Source organism: Leguminivora glycinivorella, chromosome 15, assembly GCF_023078275.1.
Source record: "Leguminivora glycinivorella isolate SPB_JAAS2020 chromosome 15, LegGlyc_1.1, whole genome shotgun sequence".
In the NCBI taxonomy this organism is placed as follows: Eukaryota; Metazoa; Arthropoda; class Insecta; order Lepidoptera; family Tortricidae; genus Leguminivora; species Leguminivora glycinivorella.
In genome coordinates, this window is record NC_062985.1 from 9,704,556 (window position 1) to 9,717,571 (window position 13,016).

A 13,016-nucleotide genomic window follows, 5' to 3' on the forward strand; every position below is an offset into this window, starting at 1 on the left:
CAGAAGAGTTTTTGAATAAAGAACTGCATGGGTAGCGCGGTTTTTAGATCATTTTGTTTCAAAAAATGATAACGTAATTCTGGTATTATTTTCTAGCAGCTTAATTAGGCGATTCGATTCATATGGCCGTTGACCTTCAACATGAAAAAAATAAATATCAACGGGACGTTCGAATTTGGTTCAAAATGTTGTGTTGTTTGTTGTGAGTCGAGAACTGGGTAGGGCTAATCTTTCAGATATTTATATTTGCCATAAACCCGATTCCTGAAAGATAAGGTTGTTATCGAATGAGAGTGAAGCAAATTCCCATAAGAGCCCTCGCTCTTATTTCTCTGGTAGCACTATAAATACAATATTATTTGGACGTCGTTTTGTATTAAAAGTGATAAAAACAATGTCCATCTCGTTCTCTCGCATGTTGTGAAAAGTGACATTGATCTTATCTCGTGGACAATGCAAATTATTTCTCAAACACGCAATAACATCAAAGAATCTATCCTTTCTCATTCCGATTTCCACTGATCGGTCTATTTCAAACAAGCCAAATACCACAACATGTAATCATGTACAGCGATCTTCACATCGGTACCGGATCTGAACGAAATGCAACTGTCACTGTTGCACTAATAGGAGGATTGATAGAAAGAGACACAAAGCATTTCGTTGTCATAGCGCAAGCGATTGTCACCTTGGCAATTTGCACGTTCATTCATAGCGTACGATAAGAAAATTACAATCTTTAGTTTTAGCATGTTCGCGAAAAAAGATTCAAAAACTTTTTTTCTAAAATACTTATGTAAATTTAATGTTTTTTCTACTCACAGAATCATGAGCCCTTTCGATAGGTAAAAAAAGCGTCCCAAAATTATTTTTTCCACTTTTTTACCATTTTTCAAACACTTTTGTACAGCGGTTACAAAGCTCAAAGTGGAAAGTATACAAAATAATAGAAAATCTTGGGACCATTTTTTTGTCTCTTGCCATCACGAGCCCTTTCGATGTAGGAGAAAAAACCTAGATCGAAAGGGCTCGTGATTCTGAGCAGGAAAAACATAAAATTGACCTACCTTAGAAAAAATATTTTTGGTAATTGTTCTCGCGATAATGCCCTTGGACAGCATTTTAACATGGAAATGACCCAAGTTCGATTTACCCCAATTCTGATTCTACGCACACCAGTGTTACAGTTTTTCAATTTATCTGCGGGAAAATGCCAAAAATATTGAAAAGTTCCTGAGGAAAAGGAAAGAATAATACAGATGAAAAGAGTGTTTGGCTCATTGGGTGGACGACGTTCGGAAGATTGCGGGTCACTTCTGCATGAGATTGCCTCAAGGCAGAACTGGGACAAGTGGCATACTTAGAGCATACAGAGAGGCCCAGCTCAGGGGGGCTACCATGAAGTGCTAAAGCCGTTCAGTTTAGGTTGAGAGAGAGGGACGGAGCTATGGAACTGCTATAGCTTCGTCCCTTTCTCTCAACCTAAACTGAACGGCTTTAGCACTTCATGGTAACCCCCCAGTACCTACCTAGTTGACGATAAATGGCTGATATTCTATATTGCTTTAATGTGAAAATTTCTCAAATTCGGAGACTTTTTCACAGCCTATCTATAATCAATGTGATAACCATACAATTAGAGGGAATGTAATCGCAACGACCGTCAGACGGGGGGGCGGATAGGTCTCGCGTTACACCAGACTTTCCACGTCACACTCATGAGTCGGATGATTCATTGTCAGTGCTTTTACTGATTTTATTACAATGTATTTTATCAGGAATAGGCGGGTTAATTTAATCCGGTGACTGTTCTGAAAATAAATAATATTTTAGTAGGATATAATATTTTATTTAATCATAATATCATATCATTTCGTAAAAAAAGTTTCTTGGAAGAATTTGAAACTTTAGGTGTAGGTACAATACAATTTATATTATATTTTAAGATTCTTTAGTTCCCAGAGTACCTACATGCTGCGCCGACGCCAAGTGACTGGGGAAGAGCAAAGAGCAAGAGAATGATGAGTACCTAATCTCAGATCAGACATCTTATTTATTTGAAATAATTTGTCATAAATAGACCCGCTAAGCTAATGAGAGTAATGAGTAAGTTGGGCATTTGCTACTTCAACTTGACATATCAAAATATCGGTCATAACCCATAAAAAAATGTCACCAATACAAATAACTACGAAAACAGTTCTCAAAAACCAGCGTGACGATCTGTCCCAAATATTATCGTTACTTTTATCTACAAACAAGGGAAAGTAATATTAAATCTCAATAAAGCGTAACTTTCCGCGGTTTGTTCGTAGAAGCCTATGATGGAAGTCATCATCCACTTAATAAAATAAATCTCACTTTTTAACACCGTGTGATTGAAAGAGACAGACGCTGTCATTATCACGCCGTCACGTCAATAAGCGAGGCCACAATATCGGTGCAATCAGAGTGCAAAGCCCGTGAAGAAAGGGCGAAACGATTTGATATAAAATAGTCAATAGATGCGTTTCTGGTTTACTTATTCTCTAGTGCTTTACTTATTCTTTTGTGAAAATATTATTTTCTTTCACCTAGGTATTTCTTGGCGACATAGTGTAACGTGATCTCAGGAGCAGCAACTGAATTAAAGGGCTTTGACCTTTTATACGGCAGAGACAACGTCCTGTCGCGTTTACTTGATGAGTGGTACCTATAACTATGCACAAAGTTGTAATTTTTAATACTAGTAGGTAAAACTTCCTAAGAGTTGATTTTTTTTTCTTCCTGCTTTCTCAACATTGATATAATAAACAAAAAAAATAAAACCTAAATAATAAATGAGTTAAACAAGCTTGGTACATTCTTTATCTGTAAAATAAAGGCAAGTAGATAACAAATTTAAGTTTTATTGTTAGCTAATACCTAAGTAAAAGATGATAAAAATTGAAAGTTGTAAGGTAATGACCACAAAATATGTCCGGAACTAGCAACAATACAAAGAATTTCCTTGCCGCAAATAAAGTTTGATGACGTCACGATCCATGTGCAGGTTTCTAGTCATTTGTAATGTCTATTGTAAGCACGGAGCTGTGTCTAAAGATAACAATAGAAAAATATCTATTTTTAGAGATATTAATGAGGTATGACACTTAGATATGGACCATTAGGTTTAAATCGTGAGCCTTTTAGTCACAGTTTTAAGACTAAATTGAATATTAGGTATCTTAAAGTGAATCATATGCATAAATGCTTATTATGCGGACTAACGCTTTTAAAATAACATGTTATGATTTATGGTATGGTCACCAAATTAGAACGCAATCTGAAAAACGCCAAATAAGAATAAAGTTGTTAGATATTGAAGCTTTTTAAAACGTTTTCCTTGAAAAAGTACCTAACTCATTTCACCTACAGCAACTTATTATGTTGAATGTTCCATTTCATATATGTGCGCATGAGCGTCGGAATATTATTTAGGTTAGTCAAAGTGGTCGCCCTGGCCGAAATCGGTCGGAATCAATCAATCAATCAATCATCCATTTCATCATCCGTAAACCTAACTAACCACCGGAGTAGTAAAACTTTTAATTCTGTGTATATACCTACGTTAGAAAGGTCGAAGGAGTAGTGAACGATTTGACCTCGGATCTTGGTTTGATATGCGGTTACTTATCATAACAAACACAAATGCCTTCTAAAAATCTTTAAACGGAAGCAAATTCTACATACTTACATTGATTGAATACCAAAGACGACAACTTAATAAGAGTTCCCAATGAGGAGGCACACTGACATTTTATCCCGCCAGGCGGCGCCTGTTCATGTGTCTGGGCATGTCACTGTCATTCATATGTGAGAGAGAGAAAAAATATCTTCTTTCCGCCCTCACGTATTAAATTCTTTATCTGTGCAGTGGACTAATAAGGTGGCGCCATCTGTCATAATCTTTGAGTGTGCCTCCTCATTGTTCTATTTGTCTTTGGGTTTATTTTGTAAACATCAAAGGTTAAGCCAATATCATAACAAACAAACCACCGACTTAGTTATGATGGTAAGAAAACAATAAGTGGAGCGAAGTCACGGGCACTGAATTGGATGACCCGCTTGCGCAAGCGTCTACAATCGTCACTTCCTTATTAGACTATTCCTTGCCGTGCTTTCCCTTGTGAGAATATAAGAACCTTGTACTCTTGCTTTTATCAACATCTTCCTCACTTTGTCCCAGCTTTTAAACAGGAATAGCACGACCGACTGTAGGAGGACACCATAATAGTTAGGAGGACACCATACTAGTTGTTGGTCATTAGGATTTTTTGTTTTTAGAAGATATTTGTATACAAGGGCTAGCAAAAATCTATGAATCGTAGTACTCATACTCTAAGCTCTGTGGGGGCCATCCCTCCCAAATCAAATCTTCATTTTAACTGCTATAATGGCGCCCTATCCTTTACTCTTAAAGTGCGACTTAAGGGAGCCTATTTGGTCCGCTTACCGAATAAATATCTCTTGGGTTAATAAAAATTAATAGACTGAATACTAGTGTGAAGTAAGGTGTATTAGGGTAATTTCGAAAGTCGTATGAAAACCACCATTATTTCCTTATCAAGATTCCCCTTTCAGAATTACTCGATCATTTCTGTGATCTGTGATCATATAACCCGGCAACCTTGAAATCTAGGGTGAACAGGCATCTTCTGGGTGAGCTGATAAATCATTCCATCGTAGGCTACGTCTTTGCCTTTGGCTAGTCTGAGGCCAAGAGTAAACCCATTTATAATTAAACAAAAAAAAAGAAGACAGAACAGATCTTTGTGGCTGCACTTGCGTGGTTTCAATAAGAAAGCTTAGCACATTGAGATATGTATTATTTTTGTATTCTAGTCTGTCATGCATCTTTTCTAATAGCACGAGTAATTTTGCGAGTCGGTACATATATGGCGTGGCGCATACCTACAGTTCTGTGGTGTTATTGTTAGCCAATTCTCACTTCCCACTGCACCTATATTTGGAAGCCGACAACTATGACACAGTATAAAGCAGTAATAACTCTTCTAACAAACTTCACTCCGCGCGGTGTGTCGAAAACTACTCTCCATATGCACCGAATACATGCGAAACTGGTAAGTATTGGGCTGGACAGTCGGGGCCGCGTTCGCGCGCTGTGTTGACGTGTTGAGTTCGGGAAAAAATGACGTCAGCACCGAAGACATATTTTCGTTACTGTAGTGTTTATGGGTGTATGGAGAACAGTTCTCAAAATGCGGAAATGTCAGAATGTTCTTTAGAATTCCTAGATACCCAGAAAAGTAAGTGGTTGTTATATTTTTGCAGTGTTAGGTACATTATTGCTTACGTAAATGGCGTAAAAGTGAGATTTAAAGCTAGAATGACACATTAAAATCAATAAGGATTTATCTGTAACGACATTTAGGTAGATGCTGCGATCTATCTAGCTCGAAAGTTTGGTACCTACTTAAATATTGTGCAAACATCTATTCAAACATTTTATGTAAATACGATTTCGTCAGCAAACACGTACTTGAATCTTTATTAGATAAAAAGGTAGAAAGAGCGTTGGTACTAGCATAGCGCCATACACAGTTACTACGAGTAGGACAGTAGCACAGGTACAACCCTGCGTGACCTTGCGCAGTAGTAACGACCGCGTCGCCACTGCCGGAGATTAACTACTGATTTATCCTTATACTGTGACTATGATTTCACTATATACGCGACAATAGCGTATGATGACAACTTGACAAGTCGAACTAACGTATACAAATAAGGTCATAATGCAAAAAAATAGGACGAACGCGATTACATGCTAACACAACACAGTGCATAGTTCAAGCTGTTGATGTTAGAATCATACCAGGTTGGAAAAGTTGCCAGCAATGTTTACTAGTTTCGACAGCCTCGTCGGTGCAAATATTATTTTAAATGAAGTACAAAATACATTTTTATGACTCGTTTACTTAACCCGTGCAAAGTCAGTGCTCTTGGCTTCGGAGTCGTCAAAAACAACACCATACCAAACTAAAATAAATTCCAACTGCCTGTAACCTTTAGTTGCCCACGGCTGAAATAGAACCAGCGTCCACTGCTATCGCGGCAGGTGCCTGAGCCATTCAGCCACATGGTTCACGGTGACCCAAGTCGAATTTTTTCAACTATAGTTACCTATGCAATTCTGTTACTGAAGGCATCGTGCGTAACAGCATTCCCACTCCGTCAAAAAAAAAGGGGTGGGGTTGCTCACTCTTCGATTCTATCGCCGCGCTACGAGTATGCGGTGCGATTTCGCGGCCCATTCTGTGATAACGACCATCGCGCGGCGCAATAGAATTCAACGTCGGCTGCTCGCATGCGGTTCGTTTGTTTATGAAGGTAAGAATTTAGAATGGCGGCATTTTGTGAACATCAAAGGAGTGAGCCTTCTGTACTTGTATTATTATACCTACATATATCATGTGCTGAAGGCTCGAGGTGCCCCTGGCCATCCCGGCATCCCCAGTATGTTTCGACCTTCTAAATGAATCAACTCAAGTGAGATAATTTCATTTGTTATAACGCTTCTAATAATACCAATCGTTATCGCCATGTTCGTGTCATTCATCTCAATACGTTATGTCTGGTTACATAACAAACCTTAACAAGCCCGCGTTTTTCACTACCTCCAGCCATGTAACAACTTTGCGCAATCCAAGCTAAAACCGTCGATACGATACGATTATTAAAAGATTATGGAGCTCACCATTGGCCAGTTACGCACTGTGATAAATCATTGATAAAATTAGTTAAATTGGTTTTGAGAATTAAGTTCAACGGCCGGGCGAACTCATCTTTGACCCATTCAAAGGTTCAATTGTTACGTTACGATTTGTCTTGTGATATTAGATAACCATATTTTTCACTTAATCGGAGATATGTATGTGAGTTGATGTCTTTTCTAGGGCTGAAATACAGTCTGTCTGTATTGGCCCTTACATGCACGAGGGGAGGTCCAAAAGCTTGCGGAATGGTGGGGGATAGGGGTAGCTATGAACATAATTTCTTCTATAAGTACGTAGTATAATTTAGTAAACAAGCTCCAGCAAATCGATAAAAATCAACACGTCCATTAAATTTTAAAAATACTAATAAAAAACCCATAAAAACTATTACAACTTCTTACAAACCACCTCAGTTGATCAGGTATATAGGTACCTAATACCTGGACCTGTAGGTACCATTAGGATCGAATCTGTAATCATTTCATTTATTATACTAGTCGTAGGTCGTACTTAATTGAACCGCATTATAAACTACGAATATGGTGTCCTGCCGTTTCGCCAAAAAACGTTTCGTCAAATTTCATTTCCCAATAATCATATCGCAATAGTTTCATTTCCCAAAGTATTGTTTGGCAAAGGTATGTTTCGCAATGATTTTGTTTGGTCAAATTATCATTTGGCACAATTTTACTTAGTCAAATTTTATTTAGACAAAACTTTATTTCGCAAACGTTTTTAATGGCAAAACTTATATCCCAAAAACATGTTTGGTCAAAATTTCACATCGCAAATTTCGAAAATAATTTGGCATTTGCATTTTCATTTCTACGGGATTAATTTAATTTACCGAAGATTTTTTTGCCAACACTTAAGATTGTCAAATGATAATTTCAGTTTTATTCCCAAGGCTTCAGTTGGACATGAAAAGTTTGCTCAACTTTATTTTTGTCAAATCAATATTACCTACTGGACAAAATTATTTTGTCAACTATTTTTTTCTCAAAAAATGTTTCTACAAATTACACCATGCAAAACCACGTTTGACAATAAAATATTACAAGGCATAAATGTAATGTAATAATTTTATTAGCATTGTAACAGAAAACTCGTGTGTGACAGGGTCAGTTTAGGTGCGACGACGAGCGAAGCGAGGAGGAGCGTGTTAGGTTGACAGAGAGCAAACCGGAAATGGCTTTTTAAAGTAATTAAAAATTAATAGAACATAATGGTCTTGAAAACATAAGGTTTCTTATTAATAGAATGTATCCGGACATGTAAGTGAAAATGTCATCCTTGACATTTGCAGCATGCAGCAGGAGGAAAAAAAGTACGACATACACATTATTTCACACAAATCTTGGACACAAAGTATAAAATCAACAAACAAATTTCTAGTGCGCCATTTCATTACAATATATTGGGAAATGGAAATTTTGCCTAACAATACCTTTGACTAAATAATATTTGGTAAAATGAAATTTGACCAAGTAAATATTTTGGGAAACAAATACTTGCCAAAAAAAGTTTTGCTAAATGTCAATTTGCGATAAGTTGTTTTGCCAAACGTTTATTTGGGAAATGATAATTTGGGAATAATAGTTTGGGATGTGAAACTTTGGGAAACGTTTTTTGGCGAATCGTCAGTAAACCTACGAATATGCTAGAAATATTATAGGCAGTTCAGCACATCGGTACTTTAATGTTTTACCTTACATTTCCCTGTTCTGTCAGGATAAGGTTATTGCCTAGTTTTCTGATTATTTTTCTAAAATAACTTCTACAAATGCCTGCGAAATTCTAGGTCAGCTTCTCAATTCGGCAAGCCTTCAGCATAAGCATTCGCATGTGAAACTGCATTAGAAAAACATCCAGTAAGACAATAGATACGATAAGCTAAAAACGTCTGTTGCTTACCTCTTCTTAGGTAAATCTGTTAGGATGTTATGTTAGATATGTAATAATAGTTATTTGTTATAGGTACAAGGGGGCAAAGTTGTATTTTAACGCCGAGTGTGGAATTGAAAAACGAGCACGTGAAAGGATCCTATAGTTGAACCACGAGCGAAGCGAGTGGTTCGAGAATAGAATCCTGAACTTGCGAGTTTTTTAACACACGAGAAGTAAAATACATTTGCACCCGAGTGTAACTCAAAACTTTTCCCCTCACTATAGCGAGGAAACTACAACGCAAAAAATGCGTTTATCACTGCATCCAATAGTTTCACAGGTGCAATGGTAAATCATCTTTATTACTAGATTCACCTACTTTTATCAATTTTAAAGCAATTAATTTGACTTTATTCAAGGTCAAATTACTTTACCCACTAGTGGATAAAATGCGTTTTTACCCGCTGGTATTAAAGGACAAAACACGTGTTTTCAAGCTAGTGAGGGGAAAAGAGTATTTGTATTGTATTGTAACTTTGTAACACCTACATTTGAATACACAGTCGAACACGCGTTTGTTTATTTACATTTTTTACCCAGGCCAAAACGGAGATTTTCTACCTCATAATATTTAGTTAAACTATGTATTAATACAGATTCACGTAAACCACTCGCTACTACTGTTTAGATAAATGACAACGATATGGTATAATGTGACTAACTGTCTGGTCTGAATGACTACACTGCCGTGCGAATGACACGTTTGTTCGGTGTTCCAATGTAACAGGGGTTTATGGCTTATTAGGTGTTGTAAAAGACTAGCCATTAAGTTATTTGATCGTAAAAGCTGATTATTCAAATATAGTTAGCTCTAGCTGTAAACCATAGATTAAATATAAGAGCATACCATTCCATACATTAAAATGCGACCGCCTAAGAACGCGCATACACTGCACCACACATAGATGGCGCCACAAAAAATGCCTTGTTGCCATCGATTATTAGTAGTCAAATCAGACCCCAGGCTCCCATGAGCCGTGGCAAATTCCGGGATAACTAACGCAAGGAGGATGATGATGCCATCGATTATTTTGTAGATTGGTGTTAAGAGTCACTTATGAACCATAAATCTATGTCAAAAGTGACACTTAACGCCATCTATAAGTATAATCGAAAGCTACAAGACATTTGTTGTGGCGCCACCTATGCGCCAAAAATTTGCCGTCTCAGATAGATTTTTAGTTTACATACATTTTCATCCTTTTCTTAAAAGTCTGTTAGCATGACTTAACCAACTACGTATATAATGCTACCGTATCGCTCCACATATCCAAATCTAGACGCAACAATGCCCCTTTGTGAGCATTATCCGAGTCGTTTTGCTCATGCTAATGTAGCTTTGTGTGATCCTGGCTATTAGCCTGCTTGCTATCTGTAACAGATTTCACCGAGATGCACTACATTCTAAATATAGGTACACAAAGGGATAGATTATATCACTGAGAGAAATTTGCATTGTGAATTTAACAAGTTCGACTTGTTGCGGTTTATCCGTTTGAATCAGCCAAACGTATGTTTAAAACAATATGTGTCAGGTTGTTTTTATAAAATCGACTTGTTGATTCTAATATATTGCCGATTCAAATGACAAGTAGCTTGTTGTTTGAACCAAAGAGCACGTAGGCGCTATTTTAACCAAAAAACTTGTTGAACGAACATGAAAACTGGTTGTAATTTTTCTCAGTGTAGATTATAGAGCATAGAAAACACAATGTTCAACATAACATAGCGACATCGAAAAACTATATGCAGTCATTTTATGGTATTCATGAGAGATTCATTTATGAGAGAAAATGCAAAAGTTACAATAAAATGTCCAACTCTAAATTGCGTATTGGTTATTTGGGGATCCAATCTCTAAAATCTCATTATTACCAAATCTTGATGTAATAAAATGACCAGAAGGTTTTGTATTATTAGAGCGAATATTGGCGCCTGTAGTAGTACAACGTTTTTACTAACAAAATAAGTACCTACCTAGGTACCTACTATATTATTATCCCAAAATATACAGAGTGGGGCCTGTAACAAAGGCGAAGAATTTAACTCTAGGCTATTCTCCTTATACTGATCAACATTTGTTCGGCGACTTTTAAAAATAACTTGTATTTTGATTTATATCACCTTTGAAAGTTTTTTCTAAGAGGTAATGTATTGCGAATTCTGTTAAGTCTAAAGTGTGACAGACAATGTCAATGACAACAATAATGGCGTACATTGAAGCTAATATTTATTTTGTATGAAAAATTAAAAATTTAAAGACTTCATAATTTTTAAAAGTCACTGAACAAATGTTGATCAGTATAAGGAGAATAGCCTACAGTTCAATTCTTCGCCTTTGTTACAGGCCCCACTCTGTACATGTTTTAGTATCAACTTCCACGTCATCCCTATTTCGTAGAACGGGTAGAAAATTGTATATTTTGGCCTTCGTAATCCAATAACGAGGTATAACCCACACATGTTTTGAACAATTAGTCAAATTATAATGCTTATTAATCTTATTATACTTAATCAGACCGCTTCCGGTTGCATAAAGCATTTCTTTTGCATTCCTCTCTAATTATTGTACAATTGCGTACGTCCAGCGAGAAACCGACTTCGACCCACATACATTATGTCCACCACACGTAACATTTCGTTCGTCAATAATAAATTTGACGACCTAATGTTTAGTCGACATTTCAGTGTACCGGGTACTACTACGATTAAATATAGGTACAGTCCACCAATTGGAACCCTAGGCCACTCTACAACCATGTCAAAATGACAAGCTGTAAGAGATTTCTTACAATCTGATTTATAACGTCACTGTGACATAGTTCTACAGTGGCCTAGGGTTCCAATTGGTTGACTATACATAAACTAATTGAAGTTAATAATATCTCATATTTAATTGATAAGTCTTCCACTCCGCAACCTTTTAGATCTCCCCTCGTAGTGTCTTTGAATGATGCACTTTCAATACCAGATTTATCGTTTACCGGTAAGATACAACCACACCGGTAAGTACGTACTGTTTATAATTTATTGCATATACCCATTTCATCTTATCAAAGACAATTCGACGTTCTTCTGACTGACTATGGTCAATATTCTAAATTATCTCTGAGGCTACCTACTTAAGTCTTGTAAGTATTTCGTTTCATTGAAGATAACAAGAAAACAATGCCCACTTTTGTTTATGATGCAATAAACATAAACAGACATTGCTTTACCGTAACTACCGTAAGTAAAGCATTAACATGACGTGTCATAATGACAGTCATTAGAACTGCAACCGTTATTATTACACTAGTGACCACTTGACCAGCTTCCATTCTGGTAGCAGTTAATACCGAATGTGCATTGATTTATTCATGTTTAGTACGTTTCAGTGGACATGTTAATCTACTTTGAAAAATTAAACGGTAATATTGTAAGAAAAAATATTGAAATTGATAACGATTTAGATATGGATTTTTGGCTAGTCCACACTCCACAGAAACTACACATTTCTTGATACTTAGTTAAAAACATTAGTCGAAAAAGGAAGACGGTAGTCGTTTCTGTAGCAACTATCTCTGCACCAAATCTCGGAACACAGTTGCCGGGTGGAAGATTCCAAACTTAGTTATTTAACGAGATTTCAAAACCAAGATAAGTAAAGGCTATTATAATTAAGATAGTAATTGTCACAGCCCATTAGCCACTATTACTTATTTACAGTATTTTGGTTGAATTAAAGCAGCATCGCATGCTGCGCGCGCGCAGAAAGCGTGGCGCGCGCCGGAGCGCGGCGCACGCGTCGCGTGGCTCCGCTCATTAGAGATCTGCTCTAAACACTGTTCTTGTTAGCAACCAGCCTTTGACATGAGAATATTGATGGACGATAATAAACGTTGAGTAACACTGCTTAGATAAAGTCAGTTCTTTGTCTAAAAATAAAGTTTACCTGTCTAAGAACAAATCGCGCGTAGCTTTAGCAATTTATTGCGAATGTTCGTCAAAGTTCGATGTTTTATAAATACAATTCTCCTAGGGATCGATCACAACATACTGCCCATTAGATTAAGGACCTTGAAACTCAGTAAAGTACAGCGGGGCAAATCTCGGCTGGAGGACAATTGTAACTGATCCATTTTTTCCATTATTACACTATGATATTGAGTTCTACATGTATCCACTGAACAAGCCTACCATATAACCGGTGGACACTCTGTTTAATAATGCAAACATTATAAAACATGTAAGAAATTGACCAATTACATTTGCCCCCCCAATTGAGATTTGTCCCACTGTACCTTAGGTATAAACAAGGTTTCGAAGTTCAAA

At 36.8% G+C, this 13,016-nt stretch overlaps 1 protein-coding gene across 1 annotated transcript in view; it reads right to left on the bottom strand.

The window, feature by feature from the left end:
* The window catches only part of LOC125233833 (mucin-5AC), a 99,271-nt gene that overhangs the window by 41,249 nt on the left and 45,006 nt on the right, over window positions 1–13,016 (bottom strand). The window lies entirely within an intron of this gene.